The sequence below is a fragment of the Eptesicus fuscus genome, chromosome 2 (genome assembly GCF_027574615.1).
Source record: "Eptesicus fuscus isolate TK198812 chromosome 2, DD_ASM_mEF_20220401, whole genome shotgun sequence".
Taxonomy (NCBI): Eukaryota; Metazoa; Chordata; class Mammalia; order Chiroptera; family Vespertilionidae; genus Eptesicus; species Eptesicus fuscus.
The window spans coordinates 33,898,320-33,910,365 of record NC_072474.1 but is presented as its reverse complement, the minus strand read 5'-3'; the positions used below and the strand labels follow the sequence as shown (position 1 = coordinate 33,910,365).

General features: G+C 45.1%; 1 protein-coding gene and 1 long non-coding RNA gene across 3 annotated transcripts in view; one reads left to right on the top strand and one right to left on the bottom strand.

Moving 5' to 3' along the window:
* The window catches only part of LOC129151454 (uncharacterized), a 45,564-nt gene extending 38,411 nt beyond the window's left edge, over nucleotides 1-7,153 (top strand). Inside the window, exon 4 of the long non-coding RNA XR_008558130.1 lies at nucleotides 6,688-7,153. This is a non-coding gene — a long non-coding RNA (uncharacterized LOC129151454). The remainder of the gene's footprint in view (nucleotides 1-6,687) is intronic.
* Nucleotides 1-12,046, bottom strand: part of CELF2 (CUGBP Elav-like family member 2) — a 307,488-nt gene that overhangs the window by 22,250 nt on the left and 273,192 nt on the right. The gene's annotated exons all lie outside the window — the stretch shown is intronic.

Below are 12,046 nucleotides of genomic sequence, written 5' to 3'. Positions count from 1 at the left end.
TACAGGGATTGGGCCTAAACTGGCAGTCGGTCATCCCTCTTGAAATCCGGGACTGCTGGCTCCTAACCGCTCACCTGCCTGCCTGCCTGCCTTATTGCCCCTAACCACTCTGCCTGCCGGCCTGCTCACCCCCAACTGCCCCCCGCGCCAGCCTGCTTGCCCCCAAATGCCTCCCCCGCCAGCCTGATCACCCCCAACTGCCCCCCATGCCAGTGTGCTTGCCCCCAACTGCCTCCCCTGCCAGCCTGCTCGCCCCCAACTACCCCCCTCCACTGGCCTGCTTGCCCCCACCTTCCCTCCCCACTGTCCTGATCACCCCCAACTACCCACCCCCCCCCACCGGCTAATCACCCACAACTGCCCTCCCTTCTTGGCCTCTAACCACCTCTACCTCGGCCCCACCACCATGGCTTTGTCCAGAAGAACATCTGGAAGGTCTCCTGGAAGATCTCCCAGTCTAATTAACATATTACCCTTTTATTAGTATAGATAGAGGCCTGGTGCACCGGTGGGGGCCAGCTGGTTTGCCCTGAAGGGTGTCCCGGATCAGGTTGGGGGTACCCTTGGGGTGTGGGGCGGCCTGGGCAAGGGGCCTGTGGTGGTTTGCAGGCCGGCCATGCCCCCATGGGGTGAGGGTCCCCACTGGAGGGGCGTGGCCAGCCTGGGTGAGGGGCTGAGGGCTGTTTTCAAGCTGGCCACAGCCCCTTCAGGGTGGGGGGTCCTGCTGGGGTGCCTGGCCAGTCTGGGTGAAGGGCTGATGGCTGTTTGCAGGCTGACCAAACCCCCCAGTGGTGACCCTCACCCCATGGAGGTGTGGCCAGCCTGGGTAAGGGGCTTTTTTTTTTTTTTTTTCAGCGCTTCCTTGAGTGGAGGCCAGGGCCGGCTGGAAGCAGGTATCCGGGATTTATTTATCTTCTATAATTGAAACTTTGTAGCCTTGAGCGGAGGCCAGGGCCGGCCAGGGCAGGCGGGAAGCTTGGCTTCCTCCATCGCCGGGGGCAACCCAAGCCTCCTGCTGGCTCCAGCTCTGTGGCTGCTGCCATCTTTGTTGGGTTAATTTGCATACTCGCTCCTGATTGGCTGGTGGGTGTAGCGGAGTGATGGTTAATTTGCATGTTTCTCTTTTATTAGTGTAGATAATATTCTATTGTATGGAAACACTACACTTTGCTTATCCTTTCACCAGCTGTGGGCATTTTGGTTGCTTCCACGTTTGGGGTATTAGGAATAATGCTGCATAAGCATTGTGTACAACTTTTTGTGTAGACATGTTTTCAGTTCTCTTTTGTATACACATAGGACTGGGATTGCTGGGTCATATGATAAATCTATTTGTAGCTACACCAAACTATTTTACAAAGTAGTTGTACTCCCTATCCTTTTTATAGCTATTATAAAACAGCTATTATAAATATGTTAAAAAACAAAAGGAAACTGTGCTTAAAGAATTAAATAAAGGTATAATGATAACATTTCATCAAATAATAGAGATAGAGATAAAAATTACAAAAATGAGCAAAATAGGAATTCTGGAATTGATAAATGCTTCTGTAACATTTCAACTATCTTTCATTTGTATAGCTTTACAATCTGTTGACTTTTCACACAAATCATCTTTATCCTGTTGATGAAGGTAGAGGCTAAACTCAACCCTGACCACAGCTAAATGAAACCTGTGGTCTGTTTCTAGCTGTGAAATCGCTGTGAGTATGGAGCTTCCTTTCCATCGGCTAGGCAGGAACTTCCTCCTCGCCCTGGATGTTCCTGCCGCGGGAGGCACCCTGCTCTGCCTCTGAGACCACCCAGCACTGCTTGCAGTGTGCCTGGCTTGGGATCCCTTTTGAATGAGGCCAGAGCAAATGTCTAAAAGTTGAATTCCCCACCTTGTCACATTTCTGCCCATGTACGACACTGGCTTCTGACACCTCATTATGTGTGTATCTTTTCTTTCTCTTTTTAAAAGTAAATTATATAGAATCAAACCACTGTTTCTAGTCCTTTGATATTATAAAACTTTTCAAATACAGACAAAAGCTGAGACAATAACAGTACAAACTCCCATAAACTCATATCCAAATTCTAGAATAGCTGAGAACCAACTCAAACCCCAAATCGAAGTGTATTTTATAGCAAATTGCAGACCTTATAACATTTCACTTCTACGTAATTTCGTAAGCAACTCTTAAAACTGTGGACCTTTTCTTTTACAACCCCAAAACAGTATTAAATCTTACAAAATTAGCAAACTTCCTTGGCTTCATTATGTGATTAATACCTTGTTTAGGATACTTTTCATCTATGTGTGTGAATAAGATAGACCTTTATTTGACCTTCTTGTACTGTCCTTAGTTTCGCTACCAAATGACTGGGAGAATGTCCTCATTTTTCCATTCTCTGGAAGAGACAGTGTAAGACTGAATACGTAAGGAGACATATGTAAAACTTTAAACAATAAAGAACTTTTTTTAAAAACGATTGAATACGTATAATTTAAATGTTTGGTAGAACTTGCCAGTAAAAATGATCTTGACTTGATATTTCATGATGGTATGGCTTTAAAATATTGATTACATTCCTCTAATAAAGAGGATTATTCAACTTTTATTTTTCCTCTTGAATTAGTTTTATTAAGTTACAGCTTTCTAAGAAATTGTGTACTCTAAGATTTCAAATTTATATTGGCATGAAAGCCTAAGGTGCTGTGGAAAACATAGAAATCTTGGTGGTGAGACATTAAGAGACTCACAGCTCCATAACAGCAGTGATAGGCCAGCTGGAGGTTTAACAGAGAACCAGAGACAGAGGCAGCTAAGAAGAGTCATCCTGGGGTCAGAGCAAGCTTCAAGGAATGGCCTTGAAGAGGCTCCCTGTGCAGGGGTCTGACCTGAACTGAATCAGGCTGCAGGCGCATTTTATGCCCAGGGCCAAACAACAGATCAAACAACTAGAAATTAGTGGAGGCTAACGGCTGGATGTGATAACAATAGAAACTGGCCCATGGAAGTTTAACAGGGAGATCAGGCAGAAAGGCAGGCAGAGAGCCATTTGGAAGAGTCATGCCATTTTAAAAAAGGAAATATAAGAATGTCACAACCTAAAGCTGTGTCTCATGAGGAGTGACAGCAGACTCATTCAGTAGTAGAATAGGTCTCCTTGAACTAGCCTAGCTAAGTCACTAAGCAAATAAGCAAACAAGAAGAAATTGGGTCTGGGGGTGGGGAAATAGAGTGAGAAGGATCAGTGTCCAGAATTGTTATGATATATTACCTAAAATGTCCAGTTGTAAACAATTAGGAGAAGTGTGATCTAGACACAGCAAGAACACAAGTGACAGAGACTGTTTGAGAGGGTTTAGATACTGTACTTAAACAAAGACACCAAGGCAACTATTATAAATATGTCCAAAGAACTAAAGGAACCCATGTTTAAAGAAATAAAAAATTGATCCAGCTGGTGTGGCTCAGTGGTTGAGTGTTGACCTATGAACCAGGACGTCATGGTTCAATTCCCAGTCAGGGTACATGCCCAGGTTGCGGGCTTGATCCTCAGTGAGGGGCGTGCAGGAGGCAGCCGATCAATCATTGATGTCTCTATCTCTCCCCTCTCCCTTCATCTCTGAAATCAACAAAAATATATTTTAAAAAAAGAATTAAAAAATGTATGCTGATCATGTTTCATCAAATAATAGAGATGGAAATTACTAAAATGAACAAAAAGGACATTCTGGAACTGAAAAGTTAACTACAGAAATGAAAAATTTACTGTGGGGCTCAACAGTTGATTTGAGCAGGCAGAAGACTGAGCCTCAGAGATGTGGCACACCATTAATCACACTAACATACATGTAATGGGAGTACCAAAAGAAGAGAAAAGAGCAGAAAAAATATTCAAAGAGACAATGACCAAAAAGTCCCCAATTTTGATAAAACACATTAATTTATACATATAAGAAAGTCAACAAACTACAAATAAAAATTAAACAAAGAGATCCATCACTAGACATGTGATAGTAAAAATGCTGAAAGCTAAAGATAAAAATCTTGAATTCAGCAAGAGAGAGAGAGAAAAAAAAGACTCCTTATGTATAAGGGAGTCCCAATAAGATTAACAGCTGATTTCTCAGAACAAACAGTGAACCAAAGGGTGGCAGGAAGGCATATTCCAAGTGCTGAAAAGAAAAATCTATGAAACAAGAATCTTATATCCAGCAAAACTATCTTCCAAAACCAAAGGAGAAACAACAACATTCCTAAGTGAACAAAAATAGAGAATTTGTGGCTAGCAGATGTGTCTTACAGGAAACACTAAAGCGAATTCCTCAGGCTGAAAGCAAATGATTCCAGAGAGTAATTACAGTACACACACATACACACACCAAAAAAACAAAACAAAACCCCCAAACAAACAAGCCCAAAGAACACTGATGAAGTAATTATGCAATTATAAAAGACAGTGTAATTGCATTTTTCCTCTTGTCTTCTCTTAACTGATTTAAAAATCAATTGTCTAAAAACAATATGCATATAATTGCATTGGTTGGGTCTGTAACATATGGAAATGTAATATATTTGGCAATAAAAGCACAAAGGCGGTTGTGAGGACAACACTGGAGTAAGGAAATTATGCCGGATGGTAATCAAAAAGAAACGAAGAGAACCAAAAATGATAAATAAGAGGGTTACAAACAAACTCTATTGATATATACTTGCTCCCCTTTCTTCTTTCAGTTTCTTTAAAAGATCGTAGGTTGTATGGAATAATAGTTATAACAATACATTGCTGGGTTTGGAGCATACAGATGTAATGTGTGTATAAAAAATAGCACAAGGAGAGGAGGAGAGAGTTCTGTGGGAGATTTCTGTATTTCACCGGCATGGAGTGAGCATAAATCTGAAGTAGATTCTGTAAGCTTTGGTGTCTGTTGCAAGTCCTAGGGAAATCACTAAGAAAGTAAAATTTGAAAATATTGAAAAAATCATGAAAGAAATTAAAATACTATATTAGAAAATATTTACTTAATGAAAAATAAAGCCATAAAGGTGAAATAGAGGAACAAAAAGACATGTGACATATAGAAAACAAAAAGTACAAAGGCACATGTAAATGCAACCATATCAATAATAACACTAAATGTGAATGAATTAAACAATCCAACCAGAAGGCAGGGATTGTCAGATTGGGTTAAAAAAATAAAAACTAGTCCTGGCTGGGTGGCTTGGTTGATTGGAGTGTCATCCCGTGCACCAAAAGGTTGCGGATTTGATCCCTGGTCGGGGTGTGTATGGGAGTCAACCGATCGATGTTGCTCTCTCTCCCTTTCCTCTCCAAAATCAATAAAAAACATATCTTCAGGTGAGTAATTAAAAAACAAAAGAAAAACCAAAACCCAGCTCTGTCTATGCTGTCTACAGGAGACACACTTCAGATTCAAAGGTACAAATAGGTTGAAAGTAAAAGGATGGAAATATAAACTATGCAACCAGCAAGCATGGGAGACTTCATAACAATTTTGGATAAAGAAAATTGGATCAACTGCTTGCATTGCAAAGGACCTTAACATGCCTTCATGAAAATCTATTTTTTGTCCTGATGAAATGTAGCTAAAAAAGGACTCCAGTGCAGGTATACAATGACTGTCAGAAAACCCTTATGTAGTTCAGGCTCTGTTCTTTACCTCTCTGTGTCAGACTCTTCATTTAGATCTGAGAGAAGGGAAAGGAGTGGGAAGGAACCCAGTGAGAAGATGAGATACCCCATGCACAGCACAGAACATGAATAGGAAGCAAACTGGGATGAGGTGTGGGAGGGAGCTAATAGGTAACTGGATGAGGATATTCTGGTACTCGTCTGACAAACACGTGGGAGCTGCTGCTATTGTCAGCAAGGCCCCCAGTCTCGGTCATCACTCGCACCAACGATGGAGAAGTATGGGTGCCAAAGCACTGAGAGCAATCACCTGGAGAAGTCGCTTATCAGGAAGGGACACCCCACCTTCCTAAAGTCTTATGGTGCTGTAGTTAGGATGATGTTGTGGAGTATTCAATGTGATTGCTGGAAACACAAAACCTGTGACAGGGTCTTACTACCTTAGTCTCTGCAGCTTAAACGTTCCAGACCTCATTAGTCTCTAATCCTCTGCGCCACCCCTTGGCTGGGTCGCCCTCCGTCTAACCTATGAGGTTGGTTAGCATGGGCATCCCTGAGGACCACAGGAAGAAGTGTCCTAGCGTGGCCCCAGAGATAATGAAAAATGAGCCTATAGCTCTAAATAAGTAACAAACATTACAATTTCGTCATCCTCGTCTAAAAACAAAACTGGAGGCAAAATGGGGTTGTAGTGAGTACTGAGTGCTTTGGACTCAAACTGTTTCCTGCTCTTCCCAGGCTTCTGTTCCTTCATTTTTAAATGGTGAAAAAACAAAAACACAAAACCCAACTTAAAAGGTACGAGGATTAAGTAAAGTAAGCCGTGTAGTGAACTTGGCATTGTATCTGGCACCATTTGGGGATTTTTAGGTCATCAATTATTGGGTCCAGATGGAACTGAGCCAATACAGCATATATTGGATAAAACAACAAAAAATTAGATAAGACTTTCTCCACTTTCAGTCTAAACACCTTCAATTATTGATGAGTACACAACCAATGGTGTTTTTCTGTTGAATGACCCTCTCTTCTATCTCACAGGAAGTTCTAGAGGGGAGCCCGCGAGCCAATCCATGAGGCCCTCTCTTCCTACAGAGGCCGCGGTGGGCACCACTGGCCACGAGGCTGCCCGCTGCTCTCTCATCCAGAGAAATCAAGGCAGCGGGAAGCAGACCCATCAGTCACCTCCTTCCAGCTAGAGTCTCCCCCCGTGCCAAGAGGGACAAGGAGCTGGATGACATTAGAGCTGGCTCATCTCACGCTTCATGGGTGACTTCCACATCCTCCCAGTCTCAGACGGGTCTGAGGAAGAGGCGGTTAAAGTCAGACTCCGTGCTTGTGTGGATAAGTCGCAATTTTGATGGCAAACCGTGAGTTGGAGAGAGAATTCATTACAGACACAAGTCATAGGAGCCCAGAGGAAGCCGGGGCTTGGAGGTGATGGGAAAGGTGGACGAGGCTAGGTAGTTCACTGGGCCCATTTTGCGACAGATAATAAAGAAACAGTATGCAGACTACAGGTCTCGATGTCTTGGTTTTCTATTTATTTAAAAACTCAGGGAGACCAGTTACAGTGAACCAAGACTGAACAAAAGTTTTCTGCCTCTTTCTTACGCTGTTCTTCGGTAGTCCTCGCAGAAACATGGGGACAGGGAGAAGAACAGGAAGGAGAGGAGTCAAGCATGAGACTAATAGCTTGCCTTAAAGTGAGAAGATGCCTTGTGCTTCAGACCTTTGGACAGGACTCTGAAAATCTGCCCCAATTTCAGTCTAAGTTGGAAGAGACATCTCGATTGCATATCTAGATGACTTTCAGAACCTTTTGATTTTTAACAAGTAGTTTATATAAAGCAAAAGAAAAACTCAAATTTGTCACATGGCCAACCTCCATCAAATACTTCAAAACTAAGTAGTCAGCAGACGTACAATAGAGGAGACCCAAGACACAATAGACAGACAAATTAAATGCCACCATCACACACGCACTTGCCTATTTCTGGGTTGGCAGACTGGCAAGGTGCTGCCTGGGTAATTGCATTCTGCCCACCTAAAATTCCCTCGTCTCCACTGAGACCTGTATCCTTTGCTTTCTCAATTAAACTGTTTACAGAAGGAACATTTCGGAGGAAGGTGGTACATAAATGTAGGATCATAAACGCCCACAGCAATCTCTCCGTGGAAGGCCGCTCCCTGCAGAGAAAAGGTTGCACAGCCCAGAGCAGAGCAGTGGGGGAAGCTGGGCCGCCTCACCCGCTCACGGAGCGGCAGACTAACTCGTTACATGTCGCGTTTTGTGCCTGTTTTACCACTGGTTAAAACTCCCAACCAGCCCAAAGATGTTACGACCAGCTGGCTAACCAGGAATAAAATGGTCATGTGATGGCCGGAAGGCATGTTTTTATTACCTCACATGGTAACATAGTTCTGTGACTTTTTATGAAAAAAACAAAAAAAAAAAAAAGAAGTGTGTGAAGGGCAGTGGGGTGTTAGTGAGGGGAGCTGGCGGGTAAAAGGGACACTGGTGGTGAGGATGTGTCAACTTTGACCTAGTTACAGAATTTCTTTGCTCCTCTGACCAGGTAGTCTCCAAGCAGCCACCCCGCTCTAGGGGCTAAGTGTTTCCTCTTCAGGGCTGAGCTGCATCTTAGAGGAACCATGTATCTAGAAGAGTTTTTGGTCCATGTCAAAACTGCACGTCCCGACAGTGCCTAGGTCATCAGGTCCCTGGCTCTGCAAGGGGGAAAGGAATCAGGGGAGGGAGGAAAGCAAAGAAAAAAAAAAAAAAAGGAAGGAAGGAAAGCAAAGAAGAAAGGAAAGGGAAGAAAGAGAACAGTGCTCCCAGGGCCCTCGGGATCAGCGCTGTCTGATGGGGCGGAGCTGAGAGCTGCACTTGCCCACGCCGCTCCAGTGTCTGCTTCTCTTCCTGAATCCCCATCAGTAACAGAGGACAGACAGTAGGTCTTTTACACGTATTCGTTTCAGGGAGGGTCCCCCCTGGCAGCCCGTGACCCAGACATGGAGTCAGCCCCGCTTTGGAGACGAGGAAGCAGAGGATCGCCCAGTGCGCACGTGCGTGGGCACAGCCCCGAGCTGGGTGCGGGGCCGGGATGAGGGCCCACACAGAGCCTGCCATCCAGATGTGTAACGGTGTGGGGGAGGGGTGGTTAAGAAAACTTTCTTAAATCAACCCAAGTAACGAGCAAGCCTACTCTTACCTAACTTTAAAAGAAAGTGTCATTTATTTTCTTCTTAAGTTTATTTGTGCCAGAGATACATGCTTAGTTTTTTCCTCAGCTTTCCAGAGGAAAGGCCCTCACCCCACTTCTCTCTCCGCCCATGGGTAACTGGAGGGCACCCTCCCAGCCCCGATCTCCCTGAGGGAGGGTAGTGACTAACCTGACTGGAGGGGCTGGAAGGACCCAACACCCACAGTGGCCAGGGAACAGGCGACACCAGTGGGTGCCTGACAAGGGCCATCCAGCTCTCTGGTCCTTTTCTGTCCCAACGTCCGCATTGCTGGGGAGGCAGACCCTGCTTGTGTGGTCCTCGGGGCTGTGCTTGGAGAGGGAGGTTAGGAGTGCTGCTGTGCTCTCTGCAGTAGGCAGAATAATGATTCCTTCCCTACAGATGCCCATGTCCCAGTTCTGGAACCATGACTATGTAAGGCTACGTGACCAAGAGGAAGTCAAAAGTGCTGCTTGCTCGAGAGATGGGTGATGACCCCCGGTTATCTGGGAGGGCCCGCGTCATCACAGGGTCCTTGTCAGTGGAAGAGGGAGTGGAGAGAGAACCAGAGCAGTAAAAGAAAACTCAGTTGAGTGTAGCTTCTGCTACAGGAACAAAGCTAGTAATCATGGTAACTTATATTTATTGAGTGCTTAGCATGTGCCTGTCATTGTTTTAAGGATTTTATGAGTATTAGCTCCTTTAATCATTTATAACTATCTTAGGTAATGTGTGGAAGGTCACACAGCTATAAGTGGTACAGCCAGGATCTAACCCAGCTGTCTGGCTCCAAAGAGTTAATATTATGCTGATATTGAATTTAAATTCCTATTTTGCACCTTGCACATATCTTGTGGCTACTGGGGAGATTTACTGGCAGAAGCAATGCATTTGCAGTCACTCAGATTCACCCCTACTTTTCTGCCTTGTCCCTTTCATCTGTAAAACCTCGGGCTTGACTTAGCCAGGGTTAGCAATTATCTGCCAAATGGGAATAATGTGACTCAGCTCCGAGAAGTGACATGATAATCAAATAATCAAATGAGGTGGCACTGATGTCTGATAGCTAGTAGACGATCAATAAGCACTTGTTGGGTCTGTATCTGAAGCATGAGAACCTGGTTATTCTGTCCTCAGAAGGAGGTATTACATTGTTTTCACATCATTTTACAACACCTGAAGGTTCAACATTTCCCCCCTAGCGAGGCTGCTGCATGGATGACAAATTTTGCAGCCCATCTCATTAGTCTGATCATCAGGAAACTCAGTCTGTGTGCATAAATTTGGGAGTGTCCAGGCCTGAAAGTCAAGTTGAGTGAGAGAGAAACAGTTGATAAAAAGGTACAATTTAGCCTAGAGAGGAAGAATACTAAGGGAAGAGACAGTCTTAGGTCTTAACACCAGAAAGGTATTTTTTACAGCTCAAGAGACCAAAATGAGGATCAGTGGGTGATAGCTATAAGGAGGCAGATTCAGTACAAAGGAAGTGTCAACGAATTAGAATTCTTCCAAAGTGAGCCCCACCGCCTCAGAGGCAGGTCCCCCCCGCCCGTCTGTGAAGTATGAAAGCCGGAGGCCTCTGATGGTCACGGATGGGGTTCTGATGGCCCTGAGGCTATGCTTGGTAGCCTTGGAGGGCCAATAAACTCACTTTTGAAAAGCTCTTATTGTTTCTACCAGTGCCAAACACACGCCGCCTGCATCTCCTGGCAGGGGAACAAGGTCTGCAAGAAGGCACAATTCTACCGGTTCAAGGCTGAACTTTGGTGAAGATTCCAATTTCCATTGCCCACAGCACAACTGAACAATAAGAAAACCTCAGGTCTAGTTAGAGACTGCAGACTAAACACAAGCCTGATCAGGCTCAATACATAGTGTAGCTTCTGCCTCCTCCTCTCCCAGGAATGCATATAGCAGCTGCCCCACTGAACACAGCCAGCTCAAATCCTGAATGACCAAATTGCAGAGAAAATGATCACCGAGAGAAAGGCCCGACTTTTGTGGTGTGAACCCCTCTGACCCATGGCCAGGGGGGCTGAGATGCTCTGACGGCCATCTGGTCAGAATCGTTCTGTCTGCTGGAGGCAGGGAACACAGTGCGGGCACAGTAACCACACACACATTTAGTATCAAAGGTCACTTTTTAAAGAATTAATAGTCTAGGACTCCCTGCAGCAGGATTACCTGGAAGTAACCTCAGACCCTCTGAACTGAAATCTCTGGTGGTGGGACCCAGGAATCTGACTTCAACAAGCCCTCTTGGTGTGTCTGGCTCAATGAAGCCTGAGGACCACTGGTCTCAGGGCTGTCCAAGTGCAGTACCATCCAATTCCAGCAGGGCTGTGGGTAAAGTTTAGTTTGCGGCATGAGGAGATGAAAGGCGGCAGGGGGAGGTAAGGTTTGATAAGAAAGGGGAATAGATGCTAGGGGGCAGGAAACCAGGAGCAAAATACTATGCAAGAGTAGTAAGTGATGATACAATCTTCTGTGCAAGAAAACCTCACCAGGAGACAAGCTTATTAGAGAGTTCTTCCTTATTTTCTATAGCCTACAAGAGTAACTGAATATCGTGGGCACTAAATATCTGCTGAGTGGATAGATAAAAATTCTACTGGAGACTCCATGTCCAGTTTCTCTTAGGATAAGGCCAATCTGGAGGCCTGAATGAGCTGGACGAAGGGCATCCCATTCCACCTCACGGCCTCCCAGAGGGCTCCTAATGGCACACTGAGCCTGTGGCTGAGTGAAAGACCCAGCAAACCATTCCTTTTGCTTGCATGCCAGAGAAAGAGGGTGGGTATTTTAAAAATAGAATCAACGAAGCCAGTAGCGGCCTTGTCACCAGGATGAGAGAGACCCTTCATGCCTCTGACATAACTCATGCAGGAGGAGCCAGGAGCATGCACAGGGCCAAGTTCAAAGACCAGCCCAATAACCTGCCTTCTGCTTGAACCGGAATCGGGGACACACAAAGTAAAGGCCAGGTAGAAGGTGGGGCGATGAACATGGTTCCCACTTGGGGGCAAGGCTGCCTGCTGACTGTGGGGAGCTCGGAGATCCCTCCACCCGTTCCCAGATCCACAAAGAGTAATTACGTGGCTCTTCGGGACTGACCACTTCTTCATTTACGTCATCCTTCCTACGTGAACACTGCCCTCTCCTCCTTGCCTTTCAC